This window comes from Physeter macrocephalus, chromosome 1, assembly GCF_002837175.3.
Source record: "Physeter macrocephalus isolate SW-GA chromosome 1, ASM283717v5, whole genome shotgun sequence".
Taxonomy (NCBI): domain Eukaryota; kingdom Metazoa; phylum Chordata; class Mammalia; order Artiodactyla; family Physeteridae; genus Physeter; species Physeter macrocephalus.
Window position 1 is genome coordinate 40,331,181 of NC_041214.2, and position 21,111 is coordinate 40,352,291.

Genomic DNA, 21,111 nt, shown 5'->3' on the forward strand with positions numbered 1-21,111 from the left:
ACCTAAAACTTCTCAAAAAATAGTCTAGTAACTTTTTAAATGTGTATCCTTCACTTCGTTCACTAAAGTTATGAATAACTGTCTTAGAATCAATACCCCCCAAAATACGTCTAAAGTTATAAATAAAAAATTTTTTTAATTTCATTTGTCAAAATTCTTCCAATAAAGTTAATGAGAGCATTAAAAGTCACATTTATGAGCTAACTCTGTCTAAATGACTAGCCAAGATATCTAATAAATATTACAAATTCATAGGGCTTTAAGAGATTATTTTGATACACTACAATTAATAATCTTCAATAGTTAGTGATTTTTTTGCCTAAAAGCTGTCATACATTTTCTGAAATATCTGTGATAATTATTAAAATCATTTGAGAACAAAATTCAGCAATATAATTATCAAAGAACTCCAGAAAAAACGTATCAAGTATTTCCTTTTCAATACCAATTAATCTCTCTCCAGTCTCAAAGTAGATTTTGGTTTTCAACATGGATCTAGAATCTACCATGACACAATGCATGTTTCCTTATATTGGACCCATCACATTACTGCACAGAGCATCAAACAATGGCATCCTTTATCAGCTAGAGTTAGTATCCTTCCCAAGACAAAAAAATTTTTTAATAATTATAATATAATGACTTAAGAGAGGAAAAAAACAAAGGGAGAGAATTTCTCCCATGTAAATGTCTAGAAGTGCACAAAGGCTGATGTGGCCGCTCCAATTAGGAATCCAAGTTCCTTCCATCTTTTTGCTCTACCATATACTGTTCTATTAAAAGTCACCTCACACTCCAAGAAGGCTATGGGGAGCAGCAAGAAGGAAGGGGAAGAAAGGCCCATCTCACTCTCTTCTAATGCTCATATTTCAGCTTACAGATTAGCAACCATAACCTAGTCCTTTGGCCACACCTAACCACTTGAGGGGAAAGAAAACACAGTCTCCAAATTTGGTAATACTGCACACATATAAAATTGGGATTCTTTTTTTTTAAGAAAGACAGGGAGAACGATTTTGTGGAGCGAATTATGAGAGGCAGACTATGGTGGAGGTAACAACTCTTCAAAGAAAATGGGAGATGTACTCAAAATTTTCATTAGAGTGGTTCACTGGGAGATTAGGATTGACATATATACACTACCATGCATAAAATAGACGGCTAGTGGGAACGTGCTATAGAGCACAGGAAGCTCAGCTCGGTGCTCTGGGATGACCTAGATGGGTGGGATGGGGGTGGGCGTGGGAGGGAGGTCCAAGAGGGAGGGAATATATATATATATATATATATATATATATATATATATATATATATATATACATATAGCTGATTCACTTCATTGCACAGCAGAAACTAACACAACATTATAAAGCAATATACTCCAATAAAAAAATTTTTTTTAAAAAAAGACCTGGAAAAAAAAAACTATGTGTACATGTATGTTCATGTGTATATGTGTGTGTATATATATTTATGGAAGAAAATCTAAATGTTTAACAATAGGTGTATGGTTAAATAAATTTGGGGATAATCTCAGAACAGAAAGCTATGTAGACACTAAATATCACTTCAAAAAATTTTTAAAGATATGGAAAAATGTTCATAATATTATATGAAAAAGAATAGGCTATAACACATTACATATAAAATAATCCCTATTTTAAATAAATATACATACTTACAAACATACACATATACACACAGTATACACTGATATCTATATACAAGCACATTTTATATCTATATCTAGAGAGAAACTGAGACCATATAAAAATCAAGAGAACAGAATTAAATGATAATAGTGGTTTAGGCTTTGGGAAGCAACTTTCATTTTCCCCATACCTTTCATTGCCTTCTAATTCTTCTACAATGAAAACATATTATGCTTATGATTTTTTTCATGAAGATTTTGGCCTAGATGAGGAAAAGCACCTTATTAAGGTAATTAGATTCAAGCTTTAATTTATTTTGTTACTTGGAACTTGGTGATAATTTAAAAAAAGGGGGGGGGATCTATAGCTGTGCTGTATCTTTCCCAACTGGGGCAAAATATACATGTTCCTCCTGAGTTGATAGTAAGAAGCTAACCTCTCTATGCCCAACTTGTTTTCAACTTACTAACATTCACATATCACATTTATCAGCTTTACACAACTCACTCCTAACCAGATGCTACATCCATCATTCCTAACAATTTACCCTGACATACTGATTACTTTGCTCATCTCATTCTGTAGAACTAATCATTCATACTTCATGCTTCTACAAATCCTTCCATTTTCCATATTTCTGAGTCTATTTTTCTTAATGCTACTCTACTGTACATTTTTCTGGTTACTTCTATAATGGATCTATCTAACAGAAATTATATCTTTCTTATATCTTTGTAACTATCTTGCATTGTCTTGAATTTTCCAGAGTTATTACTGAGTATACACACTATTGTTACATTGGTATTAATTCTATTGTCTGCAAGTCTCAACATTACCATTAGTAAAGTCTCAATTTAGAATGCCTCAAAGTTCTCCACATTTTCTAGAATGATTCAATTTCCTAAACCCCCATTACTACCATATGAAAAAATGAAAAAATAAGGAAAAAGCAAGAAATTGATATATTTAAAACTACTAACAAGTATATGGAGTTGACCAAAATTGCAAACCAATAAAAAGGTAAAATACATGGTCCCCACCCTCTAGAACTTGAGGAAAATATGAAAGACACAGACTCAAATACACAAACACACACATACACACACACACACACACACAGACACACACACACAGAGGGCAGGGAGGGAGAGAGAGAAAGAAATTCACAACCAAATGTAACAGGGACAAGTGTACAATCCAGACAATATGTACTACAGAAAATCCAGAAGGTAAAAGCCACAGGCAGGAATCTTCAAAGAAGGCTCTTCAACCGAGGCCAAGTTCATACAGAGGTAGAACGGTGGTTCTCAACCACGGGAGGTGGTGCCCCCAAAGGACATTTGGCAACATCTGGAAACACTTTTAACTGTTAGAAAATGGGAGGTACTATTTGTACCTGGTGAGTAGAGGCCAGGGAAGCTGCTAACATCCTACAATGCACAAGAGAGCACCCCACAAAATGAATTATCCAGCCCAAAATGTCAACAGTGCTAGAAGCAGCGGCTGGAGTCAAAAGGAGAGATAGCATTTAAACAGGATAGAATGACACGAGTGAAAGAATGGCAGCTACAACACATGATGTCTTTAATAAACCATAATATCACCAGTGAAGGAACAGTGGGAAACCAAGGAGAAAACATAACTGGATATAGATTGTAATGGGTCTGGACAAGAAGTCTGATGAACCAAAGAGATAAAATAGTTTAACAAAAATACAAGAGAGCACAGGCAAAAATAACAACATACTTCATAAGACTAAACTGTAGACAGATGGGGACACTGATTTCCAGCAGTATGGCAGACTAGATACCTTGATACTTCTAGATACAACTTTTTAAAGTTAGTGGGAAAATCTGTTTTAATGAATTGCTTAGCTAGCAAGAAAGTACCATATCCACATAAGCTGTAAACACAATGAAAGTAGAATAAGCAAACCTAGGAAACCAGCTTTCATTCTGAGAGTATGTACCTAAACCTGTTGAAACTGATTTTACATCTTAATGCCTACACGAGGCTCAGGAGATGGACCCTAAAAAGTCTATCAAAAGCACCATCCCTAACCCCTGGCAACCACTAACCTATGTTCCATCTCTATAATTTTGTCATTTCAAGCATGTTTTATCTATTCTCTTGACACTGTAATCACAAAGGGGAAACTTCACAAAGGTTCTGAGACTAAATTCACACTACTTGCATAATCCAATAAATCTCATGTGAAGATCTATTTAAAGTGCTCTTAAACTGTCAGTATCCCTAGTCACCTGGGGGAAGCATAGGTAAATTCTCAGTGAAAGAAAATAACTTCAATCCAGACCTCAAAGAATCCAACAACTTTCCAAAAAACTCTACTCAATTAAAAAAAAAATCACAAAACAGACACAATGAATGAGGGCCAACATAAACAAGAGATGGCAGAATTAGAGTATATGTATTTCAATTATTGGAAAGATTATACAATAAGGATGTTTCAAGTAATAGAAATGCTTAAAATATGTGTGTGAATTAAATAAAACCTCAAGAAATAAAAAACATAGGTAAAATTTTTAATTCAGTGTAAAAGTTTAAACAGAGTCAGTACAAACAGAGAATTAGGAAATGGAAAGACTTTTAAAACCTATCTAAAATGCAGTTCAGAAAAAGAAAGAAAATAAAATATGTAAGAGCAGTTAAGAGATACAAAGAATAGAATAAGAAGGTCTAACAAAATATATACTTTTGGAACTATCGGTGATGAAGGACCATTTTTTAAATGGCCGATCTACTGCAGACAAAAACTTCTATAAAATAGAGTAAACGTGAATTTCTTTTTGAAAAATCATGTGCTTAGATGTCATGATAATATCAAGTTGCTATTAAAAGCTTCTAAATGTTTACTTTGAATTTGTCTTGGTTCATTACAGACCAATAATATCAGTTTGCAGACCAGTACTGACCTGAGGACCACACTTTGAGCAGCAACAATCTAAAACACAAACAGATCGAAATTAGAAAAGAATACAAAAGACAAAAGACAGTATAGATGATATTCAAATAGATGATGGTTGAAAATTTTCCATACTAAATGAAGATGCAGATGGACAATCCAAGATGCAAGAAAAAAAAACAGAAAGTAAAGATACAGGTAAACACCTGGATAACTCCTTATCAGTGTAGAGGCTACACCCACCACAATCACTGCAACACAATTCCAAACCAGCATTTTCTTTCATTTTTTAAAAAATCTAAGAACTCAAGCTCTAGATGTACTCTAAATAAACAAAAATAGAGACAAGTGGACTTAGTAAATAAAGTTAGAGACCAAGTTTCAAGAGCTAGTGATTTCCTCTCAGTAGAAACACTCTGTCCATACTGCCCAAATTGTATCTAGTTTATTAGTTATTTTTAATGTGTAACTGTATGAAAAAAAATCCCAAACTTTTATTAGCAGAGACTGAATATATTTTCAATTGTACTGAAATGAACAGGATTCCAATTCCATTAACTGTTCCTTTCAATGGGAAGTGAGCTACATAATACTTCAGCATACTTTACCTATTAAATCCTCTAACCACGACAGATTCTTTTATTTCTAAATGCAGTTCATTTAAAAGACCCTGCTCAGACATCTAGCAGGAATCAAATATAAATTCACACCTACTTGGCAAAACAGAAATTATGGCATCACACCTCCTGAGAAAGAATCATAACTAACATCTGTATAAACGTTTGGTCACTTTTCAAATATTTGACACACATCTATTTGAAGCATCACAATACCCTTATGGGTTTTATAGAACAGATATAATAATAGCTAAAAGCTTAGAAAGTGAAAGAACACAGTGAACAGCATCAAAAATATACAAGAAAAAATATGTAAATTGAATACGACAATATAAAAAGATACCCAAAATCCAATCAACAGCTGCCTCTTACCATCAGTCCCCATCACATGAAACTGAAAGGACAATCATTAGGCATACATAGCAAATAAACTAAATGAAATGATGTATTAACCTATTTGATTCAGTGCCACCAAATTCAAACAATTAAGCAAGATATTTAACTGCTTATTGGATCTGAGTAAGATTCATATGGTGCTACCTCTATGGGCTATGGGAAAGGAATTTAAATGGGAAAAAACTGGGCTGAGTGATTAAAACTTGATCAGATAAAAGTAAGTAAAGGCTGAGCAAGGCAAAAATTGTCATCCATACTTAACCATGAAGAATCAAAAATTCAAGCCATTTTGAAAATCTCAGGGGCAAGGTCCAAATAAGAAATTCTTCCCTGGGGGCTTCCCTGGTGGCGCAGTGGTTAAGAATCCGCCTGCGAATGCAGGGGACACCGGTTCGAGCTCTGGTCCAAGAAGATCCCACATGCTGCAGAGCAACTAAGTCCATGCACCACAACTACTGAGCCTGCGCTCTAGAGCCCGTGAACCACAACTGCTGAGCCCGCACACCACAACTACTGAAGCCTGCGTGCCTAGAGCTCGTACTCCGCAACAAGGGAAGCCACCGTAATGAGAAGCCCACGCACCGCAACAGAGTGGCCCCCACTCGCCGCAACTAGAGAAAGCCCACATGCAGCAACGAAGATCCAATGCAGCCAAATATATAAATAAATAAATAAATTTAAAAAACAAACGTCCTTCTGCCCATCCTCATTCACTATGTCTGCTGACCTTAAATTTGAAAGAATATCTCTGGACCATCCTTTAGAAAAAAAGGAAAAAAGAAATTCTTCCCCAAACAATTCCACAGCTATATTGATTCAAAGTTAATGCATGAGCAGATAAAAGACACAAAATATTTTAACTTGGTAATTTACAATAAAAATGGATTTAAGCTGGAAATTTACAGTGAAGTTTATTTTTTTAAATGCATTATTTCAGCCAGACACAAACATCAGGCTATGAGAATATTTAGCCTTATAATTTAAAATTTTGACAGCTCACACCAAGTTTAACCAACCACCAATCCGTTCCAATATAAAGAAGAAGAAAAATTAAATATCCCACAGTGACTTTTGAGTTTTTATTTAAAGTTATTCATAACCACATTTGTTTGTATTCTCCTTGGCTGCTTCAAGTCTTCTTTGTAGAGAGGAAAAAAGCAGGTTTTAAAAACATACCTACGGGCTTCCCTGGTGGCGCAGTGGTTGAGAGTGGTTGAGAGGGGACACGGGCTCGTGCCCCGGTCCGGGAGGATCCCGCATGCCGCGGAGCAGCTGGGCCCGTGAGCCATGGCCGCTGAGCCTGCATGTCCGGAGCCTGTGCTCCGCAACGGGAGAGACCACAACAGTGAGAGGCCCGCGTACCACAAAAAAAAAAAAAAAAAAAAAAAAAAAATACCTACATACATACACACATCTGTGAATAGAAAATGTTCCCATAATTGTAAGCTTTTCACTGGTACTTCCTGATCTCTACTTAAAACATGAAAGTGAGTAAGTAAGCAAATTTTCAAGTAAGATAACACTAAAAATTAATGCACTTTCTTTAAGAATATATTTTAAAGGCAAACTACAAAGATTTTTTATTTCATCCATAAAAACAAGTCACAAAGCCAAAATTCATTATCATAAACATTTGCAAATAGCTAAAATTGGGAGGAAATAAAGGCTTGCAATTTACTTCTATATCTGTCAAAAGAGGACTTGAGCTTACTGCAGGGAAACACTAATGACTGAAATAACTGATACCTAGAGATTAACATCCAAAGTCACAGAATCACAAATTTTCCCACTGAAATCTCCCTAATAAGTACCCTAATAGAAATGACCTCCCAATGGAGGTCTGGGAATGGAACCCAAAATTGTTAACAATAACCATTAATTTTCTTTGGCACTGAGTATTATTTTTAAATAATTGTGTTAATTCTTTCCCATTACACAATATCCCACTAAAATTCAACTTGAAAAGAACACACCATGTTTATACTACTTATTCACATATCCAGCACTACAAAGGGGACAAAGGATCTTACCCTTCTGCTCAAACCAGAACCTCATACCTTTGTTAGAGGAGCGTATATTTTATATCTGAAGGAAAGCTAATTCTAATAAGTTTCTAGGTTTAATCAGCTACTATTTTCCATAAACACTGAATCCACCAAAGAATCAACTCTACCTTTACACACACACACAAACAAACACACATACACTATTAGTAAGCTGCTCTTTTAAAGCTTTTTGGATTATATCAAACTAAAAAGCTTCTGCACAGTGAAGGAAACCATCATAAAAACAAAAAGGCAACCTATCGAATGGGAGGAGATATTTCCAAATCATATTTCTGATAAGGGGATAATATCTAAAATACATAAAGAACTCATACAACAAAAACAAACAACCTGGGGAGCTCCCTGGTGGTCCAGTGGTTAGGATTCCGAGTTTCCACTGCAGGGGGCACAGGTTGGATCCTTGGTCAGGAGATTAAGATGCCACATGCTGCATGGCAAGGCCAAAAAAACAAAAAGCAAAAATAGAAAAAAACAAACAACCCGATTAACAAACAGGCAAAGGATCTGAACAGACATTTTTCTAAAGAAGACATATAGATGGCCAACAGGTATGTGAAAATGTTCAACATCACTGATTATTAGAGAAACGCAAACCAAAACCTCAATGAGCTATCACCTCACACCTGTTACAATGGCTATTATCAAAAAAATAAATGTTGGAGAGGATATGGAGAAAAGGAAACCCTCATACACTGTTTGTGGGACTATAAATTGGTGCAGCCACTATGGAAAACAGTATGTAGTTTCCTCAAAAAATTAAGAATAGAACTACCATATGAGCCAGCTATTCCTTTTCTGGGTATTTATCTGAAGAACAAGAAAACACTAATTCAGAAAGATATGTGCACCCTTATGTTCACTGCAGCATTTTTTACAACAGCCAAGATATGAAAACAACCTAAATGTCCATCTACAGATGAATGGATAAAGATGTCACACACACACAAACACAAACACACGGGAATACTACTCGGCCATAAAAAAGAATGAAATCCTGCCATTTGTGACAACATGGATGGACCGACCTTAAGAGTATTGTGCTAAGTGAAATAAGTCAGAGGGAAAAAGACAAATACCGTAGGATTTTACTCATATGTGGAATGTTAAAAAAAAAAAAAGTTAACAAACAAAATAAAACAACAAACCTATAGAGACAAAGATGAGTGGTTACCAGAAGGCGGTTGGGGGTGAGCAAAACAAATGAAGAGAGTCAAACAGATGGTGATGGATGGTAAACCAAACTTGCGGTAGTGACCACTTTGTGGTGTATAGAGATGTTGAATTACAATGCTGTACACCTGAAACCTACATAATAAAAAAAACCTTTTTAACCAACATTTATTTCTTGAATATGCATCCTTAAAATTTATTACATATTATACTGTAGAAAAATAATGGGTAACCATGTGACAGACCAACTCTTTTTCAGCAATTAAGGAATAGCTCTAGAAATAAATTGCAAGTATTGGCAAGAAAATCAAATGGAGATAGTTCATGCCTTGTTTTCACCTAATTATGAAAAATATCTAGAAAGGTTATATGACTTATTTCAAATTCTATATAGTTAGGAGTCATAACTTCATAATTATATATTTGAGCTTAAATTATCTTAAATTAAATATTCTGAATTAAAATTCTCTTTATGATTTTTATAATTAAGCTATTCTTATAATTTGTATAAAATCCTTTAACAAAAAAATTAGATCTAATCTAAAATTTTAAGAACTTCACTTTTTTAAATAAAGTCATTAATTTTCAGTCACCTTTTCATTGGATTGACATTTACATTTAAAGAGATAGAGATTATTATTTTTGCATATAAGTCCTCTTTAACAAAGGTAAATAAAAATCATTAACTAAGGGTTATTTTAAGTTTTTAAATTTAAATTACTCAGTTTTCTAAACTTTGGAATAATTTTTGGTAAATGCTTTTTGTCTAAAAATTATGAACTTCTATATAATTATAAATGCAGTTTCAATCTAAGTTATTTAATTTGACATAATTTAAATTCAAAGATATCATGAATAGTTATTATAACTTATAATTACACTGTATTTGAGACACTTACTTTTATAACACTTCACGAAAAAAATTACAGGCCACGCACTATCTCCACTTCGTTTTACTGCCAATATATTTTATCACATATGCAAATTGATCATTGTGTTCTGAAAAGAATATACTGGCTATGACATTATATCCATTTTCTCTCTTCAATAACATTTATTCAAATTTTTATAGTTAAGTATAACTTACTCGGAAAATGTTAGTTAAGATTTTTTTTTAATCTTTTTTTTTTTTTTGGCTGTGCCGAGGCACGCAGGATCTTAGTTCCTGGACCAGGGATCAAATCCATGCCCCCTTCAGTGGAAGCACGGAGTCCTAACCACTGGACCACCAGGGAATTCAGTTAAGATTTTAAAGTATATTTTATGGGTAAAGTTCCTAAAATCGCTCAGACACCTAAATTCAATTCCTTGGATAGTTACTGAAAAGATTAAACTACTGTAATCAAATACTTTTACAACAATAAAAAAAAAACCAATGCAATGAAATGTCTAAATAGGAGAAATATTTCATTTTCCTGCTCAACGCCCAATTATTTCTATAAATTTTAATACACAAAAATCAGGTAAAACAAACAGTTGTTGGGAGTTCTTTATGATGATGATAATTTTGTGAATTAAGCACAAACAGTGCTTAATGGTAGTCAATACATCTCCATAACTATACAAATAAACTAAATAAACAATGAATACATAAAAATAGTTACACTTCTCTCCATAAAAGGCCAAGTTTACTTCAAAATTATGCTTGGTTCACATTTCTTCAAACTTTCAAGATCATACAAAGAGCTTTAAATAACTCACTTGAAGTATTTTAATTGATGTCATCACTTATAGAAGGTTCATAACTCTTGCACTTCTAAATTGCTAGTCTCTAAATATAAAATTAGGCTAGAGATATACTTAGGACAGTAATGATGGAAAAATATCTATTACCAAACTCCCTATCTGTAAAAGAATCTATTGAGCAAATTGATTCTTAAACTGGAATCAGAATAAAGCACGATGGTGGACTATACATTCTAGCCTCCCCATCCCATACCAAATCCACAGAAATTAGACTGGATTTTGTAGTTCCTGATTTCCAGCGCCCTAAAAAGATCAACTGTAGTTCCTGCTCATCAGTTCTATGAGATACCTTTGTTATCTTTTTTTTTTAACTGAGGTATAACTGACATATATTAGTTTCAAGTGTACAACATAATGACTCAAAATTTGTATATACTGTGAAACTGGATCAACACAACAAGTCTAGTTAACATCATCACTATAAAGTTACAGAATTTTTTTTCTCGTGTTGACAACTTTTAAGATTTACTCTCTTATCAACTCTCAAATATGCAATACGGTATTATTAACTACAGTTGCCATGCTGTAATTCACATCCCCATGACTTGTTTACTTTATAACTAGATGTTTGTCCCTTTTGACTCCCTTCACCCATTTTGCCCACCCTCACCTCTGGCAAAAACCAGTATGTTCTCTGTCTTACGAGTCCACATGTGAGATCATACAGTATTTGTCTTTCTCTGTCTGACTTATTCCACTTCATGTGATATTTCACTGAAGTTTTGATTTGCATTTCCCTGATTATTAATGATATTGAGTATCTTTTCATGTACCTGTCGGCCAACTGTATGTCTTCTTCAGGAAAATGTCTATTCAGATCCTCTGCCCATTTTTTAATCAGGTTGTTTGTTGCTGTTGTTGTAGAAATTCTTTACGTATTCTAGATATTATTCCCTTATCAGAATTATGATTTGGAAATATCTCCTCCCTTTCGGTAGGTTGCCCTTTCATTTTGTTGATGGCTTCCTTCACTATATAGAAGCATTCTAGTTTGATGTAGTCCCACTTGTTTATTTTTGCTTTTGTTGCCTTTGCTTTTGGTGTGAAATCCAAAAAATCATTGCCAAGACTGATGTTAAGGAGTTTACCACCTATGTTTTCTTCAGGTCTTACATTCAAGTCTTTAATCCACCCTTTGTTGCTTTTTAATAAAAATTCTCCTTGGAGCTAAGCAATCTCGTATAGATTTCTATTATCGGCATCCAGAGAACCTTGTCTAAGACAGCTGCACACTAAAATGATAATGATTCCACTGATAATGATTCCAAGCAAAACCAGACTAGAAAACCAGAAAGTAGACCAAAACCTAAGAATAATACAAGACAGAAAACAAAAAGACAGAAAACAAAATAATCTTAATTAAACTTTTAAAAAGAAGAATCTAGTACAATTGCTGCAAAATACAAGTGTTTATCTGAGAGTGGTCCAAATACAGTTATTTGATATTTGAAGCTAGAGGGAATTTGAAGGCTATAACAGCATGAAGAATAAGAACATCCAGGCAGGCTACCTCGCCACCTCTCATCCCCACGCCCCAAGGCTTAGCAGCCAGTAAGAGAGGTATCTGTTCCCCCAAAAAAGGAATAGTGAGAATGGGCCTTGGTTAAAACCAAACTGTGGAGGCCTGGTGCCCAAGCTAAAGAATATGTACCTCAACACTTTATTATTAAAGTTTCCAAGGAACTGCGTAAAAATGATCAAATCAATGTTTTAGGAAGATTAATCCTGTATCAGTTAAGAACAATTAAGTAGAAGGAAGACTACAGACAGGAAAGTCAGGTGGGAGACCATGCAGGCATGTAAGGGCCTGAAATCCAGCTGGAGACCCTAAAAACAGAAAACACAGATTAACCTAGATATAATTGATAAGAATAGATAGAACTTGTTGAATGATGATGTTACAAGAGAGAAAAAGAGAAAGACTGCTTCACTCATTTATTTGTTCAGAAAATACTTATTATAAGCCTTGTTTATTACTATATCACTAGTACTTAACATTATTAAATTAATCTGAGGATAAAGAAGTCAAAAGGAACCCTAAGATTCTGGGTCTGAGAAGGTAGCATGAGGCAAATAAAGAGAGAAGTCTGGAGAAAACAATGTTTTTTAAAAGACATGATTATTTCAGTTTTAGAAATGCTGAGTTTTGTCCTGTGGGTTTTATTTTTAAGTAAAAATGAAAGTATTTTTATACCAAATTTATAAAAGTTCTTAACGTTGTATCAGAAGTATTTGCTATGCATAAAAGAATACACATAATACATATTATAAAGCACAATAACAAAATGGGTATAATAAATTCATCTCTAAACCTAAGAAGTAAAATATTACCAATTTCTTTAAGCTCCCGGTGTGTTCCTCTCCTATTCCAACCTTCCGCCCCACGTCCTACATAGGAAATCACTATCCTACATTTTTCTTTAATCATACACTTACTCTTTCTTAACATTTTTATACTATTATTTATGCATAATTAAACAATATGTTTAGTTTTTAATTTGTTTTGAAGTCTCTCATTAAAAACAGTATCATACTATGTGTATTTTTTCTATGAAGAAACACTAAATATGTTTTCACTAAATATTGTTTCTAAGACAAGCATGTGGCTGAAAGTCACTCATTTGCAATACTATATAATGCTTCAATGTATGAATATGCTACATCTTATTCATCCTTTCTACCACCAATGTACATCTCAGTATTTCCAGGTTTTTGCTGTTACAAATGATGCTTCTACAAAACATTTCTGAACACGTCTCCTGGTGCACACATCCAAGAGGTTTTCTAACATAACCAGAAGAAGAACTGTGTCACAGGTTACTTGCATGTTCAGTTTCACAGATAAGGCTACATTATTTGCAAAGACAAGTTATTAAAATTAGAAAGCCAGAAACGGTAATTTCCTGGCAGTCCAGTGGTCAGGACTCCACACTTTCACAGCCAAGGGCGCAGGTTCGATCCCTGGTCAAGGAGCTAAGACCCCCACAAGCCATGCAGCGTGGCCAAAGGGGAAAAAAAAAAAAAAAAGCCAGTACCAAGGAACATAAACAATGTAAAATGCATGCTTAATTAAATCTGGATCACAGGTAAGTACTCAAATCCACATTAAAAATAATCATCACCATTCTGTCACTGCCCAGCATCACAGGTTAAAATTATATAAGCATCTCATAGGAAACTGTCTTCTTCCTCCCTTCTCTTTCCTCAGTAGACATTCTCATATCAATGTGCCACTGTCTTAGACAAGGTTCTCTGGGTGCCAACAAGAGAAACCTATACAAAGGCACTTAGCCCCACATGAAAACTCACATTAAAAAGAAATAAAGGTATCCCACAGAAGTGATGAACAGGAACTATAAGTGGGGGCTGGAAATCAGGAAGTACAAAACTGCTAAGAACTGAAGCTATTCTATCTCCCTGGGATCACATTGTCTCTCAAAGTGAGTCAGTCTGTCCCTGGCAGTGGGCTTCATTTTGCTCTCCACACGCCAGTCCCCTCTTCCAGTTTCTCCCTGACCATGGGCTAACCATGGTTGCCCCAGCCCCAGTTTTACACATCTTTCTAGAAGAAAAGCCCAGCAGAATCCAACCAGCATCTTTGCCTTCCAACAATTCCAAATTGTTGAAAAACTGCTTAGCTCAGTTTAGCACAGAGGTCCACCCATGGGCCCAACAGCAATGTATTGGGAATGTGAGGGTCCCACTTACAAACGCAGCTGCAGAGGCCCACTCCTGAAATGGAGTTATCACTTCTCAGACAAGGTGGGCCTACGCTGAGCAGGTATCACAGAAAACATCTACAACAACCACCAAGGGAAAACAGTGACGAGTATAATAGAGAGCAACTATGAGAAACCTCACCATCACTCTACACCACAACTCGCTGACTCCTGTCATCAGCATTCAAAAGTGAAACATGTAAATAAAGTACCCAATGGTCATTCTTATAGCAGATACCAGCTTATCAATGGCTATATACCCCACCCTCCATTTCCAGTGCCAAAAGCCATGGTTGACATAGTACCTTTTATCCTTCTCCTATAGCTCTCGTTTAGCTCTCGTTCTTCATTAAACTCCACTTGCAGTATATGATGTAATTAACTACCCTTGACTTAAACCTCTCTCTCGATTTATCTGAGAAAATCCTCTCCTGGTTCTTTTCTGACCTCTTAGTTTCCCTACTCACTCATTTTTCTCTGCCCGCTCCTTAAATATAGAGTACATAGCTATGACACCAAAATCACAAGTAACAAAAGAAAAAATAAATTGGACATCCCTGTTCAGGGACCCAACATCCCGCAAGTGGCGCAGCACGACCAGAAAAAAAGAAAGAAGAAAAAAAGATTTAAAACTATGGAGAACAGCCAAACAAACACTGAATCGAGAAAAAGGCAATTTCAAAACCATAGGAAAGCTCTGTGGTGTTTTAACATGCCCTAGCCCCATCCCTTCTGTGGCACAGTGGCAGCCTTAACCTGTATTTGCAGTGTGGGGCTGGTTCTAGGGAGAGCAGAACAGACGTTATTCACAAATTAGTGTGTTTATCTGTTCTAACCTGTCTGGGGGGCCACCTGAAGGACTGATGCAAGGCGCTCAGCTCTTTTTCACCTAACGTGGAACTCAAGCTAGAAAAGTAGCGGTCATTGGAAAACACACAGAGCAGAACTAACAACTAAAGATGCCTGGGACAAAAGATTACTGTCTAAACATATAACAGATCACTTAAGAGCAGGAGCAAAGTTGGAGAGAACTTTTTTGACAAATTAGGAGTAGAGAGAGGAATTTAGAAAACAATATGCATTCTCACAGCAAGATGCATGCTGAGAAAAATACCTGAGAGAACTCTAAGCATCCACCTTGGATTGATCACCAAGCTACCTGCAAGCCTGGCTAAGTGTTAAAGGACTGCCCCAGCACAGGGCCAATCTACAAAGCCTGGGAGAGGTATTCTTCTATTTGTTTGTTTAGGATTTTTTTGTTTCTGTTTTTGTTTCAGCTCCTGGCACTTAAGGTAATCTCTGTCAAAATACTAGCTGAACACAAGCTAAGGAACAGAAAATTTACTGACTACACATGACAAGGACTAAAGTCTTTGCAAAAATTGGTTTTGGAAAATCACTAAACAAATAGACTATTACATTCTTCAACAATCAGAGAAACAAATCAGACCCTTAGGAAGGGGGAGAATATGACTTACAGAGTTATCACATTATAATATTCATGTCTAGTTGTCAACAAAAAAAAATCACAAGGCATAAAAAGAGACAGGAAAGTACTTCCCATTCAAAGAAAAAAAATAAATTTACTGTAATGTCCCTGAGGAAGTCCAGACATCATGCTTAATAGGCAAAGGCTTTAAAACAAGTCTTAAATATGCTCAAAAAGCTTTAAGAAAACATGAAACATGAAAAAGAAAAAAACAATGCATCAACAAAATTAGAGTATCAATAAAGAGATAGAAATTATAAAAAGGAACCAAACAGAAATTCTGAAGCTGAAAAGCACAGTAACTGCAATGAAACAAAAGCACTAGAGTGGTTCAAGAGCAATTTCAGCAGGCAGAAGAATCAGTGAACTTAAAGATAGGACATTTGAAATTATTGAGTCTGAGGCAAAGAGGAAAAGTATGAAATTAAACAGAGCCTGAGAGACCTAGTGGGACACGATCAAGCTGACCAACACAGATATTAGGGGTGTCCCAAGGAAAGAAGAGCGAAGTAAAGGGACAGGAAGAGTATTTAAAAGAGGTCAAAAGTCTTCCCAAATTAGATGAATTCCATGAATCCACAAATCCAAGATGCTCCATAAACTCTAAGTTGGATAAACTCAGAGACCCATTATAATCAAACTGTTGACACTCAAAGATAGAGAGAGAAGCTTGAAAGTAGCATGAGAGAAATGACTCGTCATGTACAGGGAATCCTCAATAAGACAAAAAGCTGATTTCTCATCAGAAACCAAGGAGGCCAGAAGGCAGTCAGATGAGATGTTGAAGTACTGAAAGAAAAACCAGGGTTAGCAAATATAATTAAATATAGACTGGATAAACAACAAGGTCCTACTGTACAGCACAGAGAACTTATTCAATATCCTGTGATAAACCATAATGGAAAAGAATATTTTAAAAAAAGAATGTATATATGTATAACTGAATCACTTTGCTGTACAGCAGAAATTAATACAACATTGTATATCAGCTATACTTCAATAAAAGAAGGAAGAAAAGAAGGAAGGGAGGGAGGGAGGAAGGGAGAGAAGGAGGGAGGGAAGGGAGGGAGGGATGGAGGGAAGGGGAGGGAGGGAGGGAGGGATGGGAGAGAAGGAGGGAGGGAGGGAAGGAGGGATGGATGGGAGGGAGGGGAGGGAGGGAGGAAGGAGAAGAAAGAAACTTGTAATGGTTCATTTTATGTGTCAACTTGACTGGGCTCTAGGGTGCCCAGACGTTTGGTCAAACATTGTTCTGGGTTTTCTGGCTGAGGTTAATATTTGAATTGGTTGCCTGAGTAAAACAGACTCCCTCCATAAATGTGGGTAGGCCTCATCCAGTCAACTGAAGACCTAAATGGAGCAAAAAGGCTAAGTGAGAAGAAACTCCTCCTGCCTGACTGCTTTGAGCTGGGACTTCAATCTTTTCCTGCCTTTGGATTCAAACTTAAACAATGGCTCTTAGACCTCAAACTTGCCAGCTTTCAGAACTGCAACTTAGATGACTGGTTCTCCTGGTTCTCAGGCCTTCAGACTCAGACTGGAACTACATTATTGACTCTCTTCCATCTCCAGCTTACTAACTATAGATCTTGGGACTTCTCAACCTCCATTAACTCCATGAGCCAATTCCTTATAATAAATGTCTTTCTAAATATATATGTTTATTATTTAAACACACACACATACACATGCATACACCCTGTTGGTTCTGTTTTTCAGGAGAACCCTGCCTAACTCAACTGTCAGCCAAGAATTTCTTATCTGACAAAACTGTCCTAAAAAACAAAAGGGAAGAAATAAAGACATTCCCAGATAAACAAAAGCTAACAGACTTCATTACTACCAAATCTGTCCTATAAGTAAAGCTAAAGGAAGCCCTTAAGTCTAAATGAAAAAACACTAGAAAGTAACTGAAAGCCATGTGAAGAAATAAAGATCTTCAATGGGCAAATACAAAGACCACTATTATTGCACTGTTGATATGTTATCTCACTTTTTATTTCCTACACGATTTAAAAGACCAATACATTTTAAAACTTATAAATTTATGTTACTGGCATGCAATGTATAAAGATATAATTTCTGACAAAAACAACACAAAAGGTGGGAAAACAGAGGTGTTACAGAAGCACAGTTTGTATGCTATTGCAGTTAAATTGGCATCAGTCTGAACTAGATTCTTATAAATTTAGGATAACAGTCATCCTCATGATAACCACAAAGAAAACAACTAAAAATACAGGAAATGAGATAAGAATCAAAACAGTTCACTACAAAAATCAATTAAACACACAAAAAAAGGCAGTAATGGAAGAAATGAGGGGCAAAAAAGATATGAAATATAGAAAACAAATAACAAATGGCAGAAGTAAGTGCTTCTTCATCACCGATTACTTTAAATGTAAATGGAGAACATTCAAAAGAATTGAAGAATAAACCGTTCTATAATGATAGTTGGAGACTTCAATCACCTACTTTGAATGGTGGATAAAACATCTAGAAAGAAAACCAATAAGAAAATAGAGGATATGAGCAACACTACAAACCAACTAGACTTAACAAGCATGTACAGAACCCTCCACAGAAGGGCAGAATACACATTCATCTCAGGGCCTCACAGAACATTCTCCAGGGAAGACCACTTGTTATGCCACAAAATAAGTCTCAATAATTTACAACGACTGAAATCACACAAATGTCTTTTCTTTCTACAATGGAATAAAGCTAGACCTCAGTAACAAAAGGAAATTCCATAAATATGTGGAAATTAATACAGCCTTAAACAACCAATTGATAAAAGAAGAAATCACAAGATAAATCACAAATTAAAGACGATAACAAAAACACAACATACCAAAACTTACAAAATGCAGTGAAGGCACTGCTCAGATGGATATTTACAGCTGTAAATAACCTACATTAAAAAGAAGAAAGATCTCAGGGCTTCCCTGGTGGCGCAGTGGTTGAGAGTCCGCCTGCCGATGCAGGAGACACGGGTTCGTGCCCCAGTCTGGGAAGATCCCACATGCTGCAGAGCGGCTAGGCCCGTGAGCCATGGCCGCTGAGCCTGCGTGTCCAGAGCCTGTGCTCCGCAACGGGAGAGGCCACAACAGTAAGAGGCCCACATACCGCAAAAAAAAAAAAAGAAGAAAGATCTCAAATCAATAACCTAACTTTACAACTTGAGGACTGAGAAAGGCAAAATAACCCAAAACTATCAGAAAGAAGGAAATGATAAAGATCAGAGACAAATAAAATTTTAAAAATAACAGAAAAGTAACAAAACCAGAAGTTGTTGTTTAAACAACTTTAGCAATAAAACTGATAAAGATAAATAAAAGTGATAAACCTTTAGCTAGAAAAAAGAACAAAAAGAGAGACACAAATAACTAAAATCATAAATGAAACTGGAAACATTACTACAGACCTTAGAGAAATAAAAAGGATTATAAGAAAATACTGTGAACAGTAATAGGCCAACAAATGAGATAACTTCGATGAATGGACAGATTCCAAGAAACACACAAATTACCTAAACTAACTCAAGAAGAACTAGAAAATTTTCAATGACCTGAACTACTAAAGAGGTAGAATCAGTAATCAAAAACTTCCCAACAAAGAAAAGTCTAGGACCAGATGGCTTTACTGGTGAATTACACCAAACATTTAAAGAATTAACACCAATTCTTTACAAACTCTTCCAAAAAAATTAAAGAGGAGGGAATACTTCGTAACTCATTCTATGAAACCAACATTACCCTGATAAGGACAAAAGCATCACATGAAAAGAAACTAAAGACCAATACCCTTTGTGAATATAAATGCAAAATACTCAACAAAGTTCTAGCAAACTCAATTCAACAGCATATTAAAAGGATTATGCACTATGACCAAGTGGGATTTACCCCAAGAATTCAAGTATGATTCAACATAAGCAAATCAGTTGATGTAATACACATTAACAGAATGGGAACGGGGTGGGGGGACACAATCATATCAAGTGATGCAGAAAATGCATTTATCAGCACCCAGACCACCCTTTCATGATAAAAACACTTAGAAAACTAGAAGTTGAAGGGATCTTCCTCAACATGGTACAGGGCACCTTCAAAAAAATCCACAGCTAACAGCATATTCCATAGGAAAGACAATTCCTTTCCTCTAAGATCAGGAAAAAGACTAGGATGCTCATTTTTACCACTGAAATTCAGCAATATACTGGAAGTTCTAGCCAGAGCAATTAGACAAGAAAATAATAAATAAAAAGCATCCAATTTGGAAAGAAAGAAGCAAAACTATCTCTATTCTCAAAAGAAATGATCCTATACACATTTTTTTAAACTAAAAAAATCCACAAGAAAGCCACTAAAGGTAATAAACAATTTCAGCAAAGTTGCAGGGTATAACATCAACACACACAAAAATCAGTTGTGTTCCTACATACCTGCAATGAATGACCCAAAAAAAAGACATTAAGAAAGCTACAGGTTTCCCCCATTATCCACAAGCAACCCACTCCCATGAAAGCTTTCATAAGCTGAAACAGCAAAAAGCAAAAAAGCAATTACCTCAGGACACATCTTGCTAACAGATGCAGAAAATAAATCAAGATAAAGCACAGATGTTCAAAGAGTTCAAAGCTAAGGCAGCTTGATGCTGAGTGTGGTTCCAAGCAAGGAAAGCGCTTGGTAGGGCCATTCTCGCTGCTCAGAGTGCACTAATTCTGTGACAGTTCGTTGCAACACCAAGGCTGACCACTATTTTCACTGTTCTCCTTTTTTCATAAAAGCAAAAATCTTCTTTATATTTCGTTTTCTCTCCAAATATACTTTTCGTCAAGTCTAAGATACCAACAAAAAGACATCTGCCAGAGCAACAGTCAGCTCTACCCACCACCAGTCTCCCCCATCAGGAAACTTGCACAAGCCTCTTAGATAGCCTCATCCACCAGAGGGCAGACAGCAGAAGCAAGAAGAACTAAAATCCTGCAGCCTTTAGAACAAAAACCACATTCACAGAAAGACAGACAAGATGAAAAGGCAGAGAGCTATGTACCAGGTGAAGGAAGAAGATAAAACCCCAGAAAAACAACTAAATGAAGTGGAGATAGGCAAATTCCAGAAAAAGAATTCAGAATAATGGTAGTGAAGATGATCCAGGACCTCGGAAAAAGAATTCAGAATAATGATGGTGAAGATGATCCAGGACCTTGGAAAAGAATGGAGGCAAAGATCGAGAATGAAAACTACACTAGAAGGAATCAATAGCAGAATAACTGAGGCAGAAGAACGGATAACTGACCTGGAAGACAGAATGGTGGAATTCACTGCTGA

The 21,111-nt window shown here is 35.7% G+C and overlaps 1 protein-coding gene across 8 annotated transcripts in view; it reads right to left on the reverse strand.

The window, feature by feature from the left end:
• The window catches only part of TBC1D5 (TBC1 domain family member 5), a 553,958-nt gene that overhangs the window by 500,084 nt on the left and 32,763 nt on the right, over positions 1–21,111 (reverse strand). For 2 of the 8 annotated variants that reach the window (XM_055078797.1, XM_024115163.3), the window contains exon 2: positions 4,586–4,614. The exons of the other annotated variants lie outside the window; for them this stretch is intronic. The gene's annotated coding sequence lies outside the window, so the exon portion shown is untranslated. The remainder of the gene's footprint in view (positions 1–4,585; positions 4,615–21,111) is intronic. 8 annotated transcript variants of the gene reach the window in all.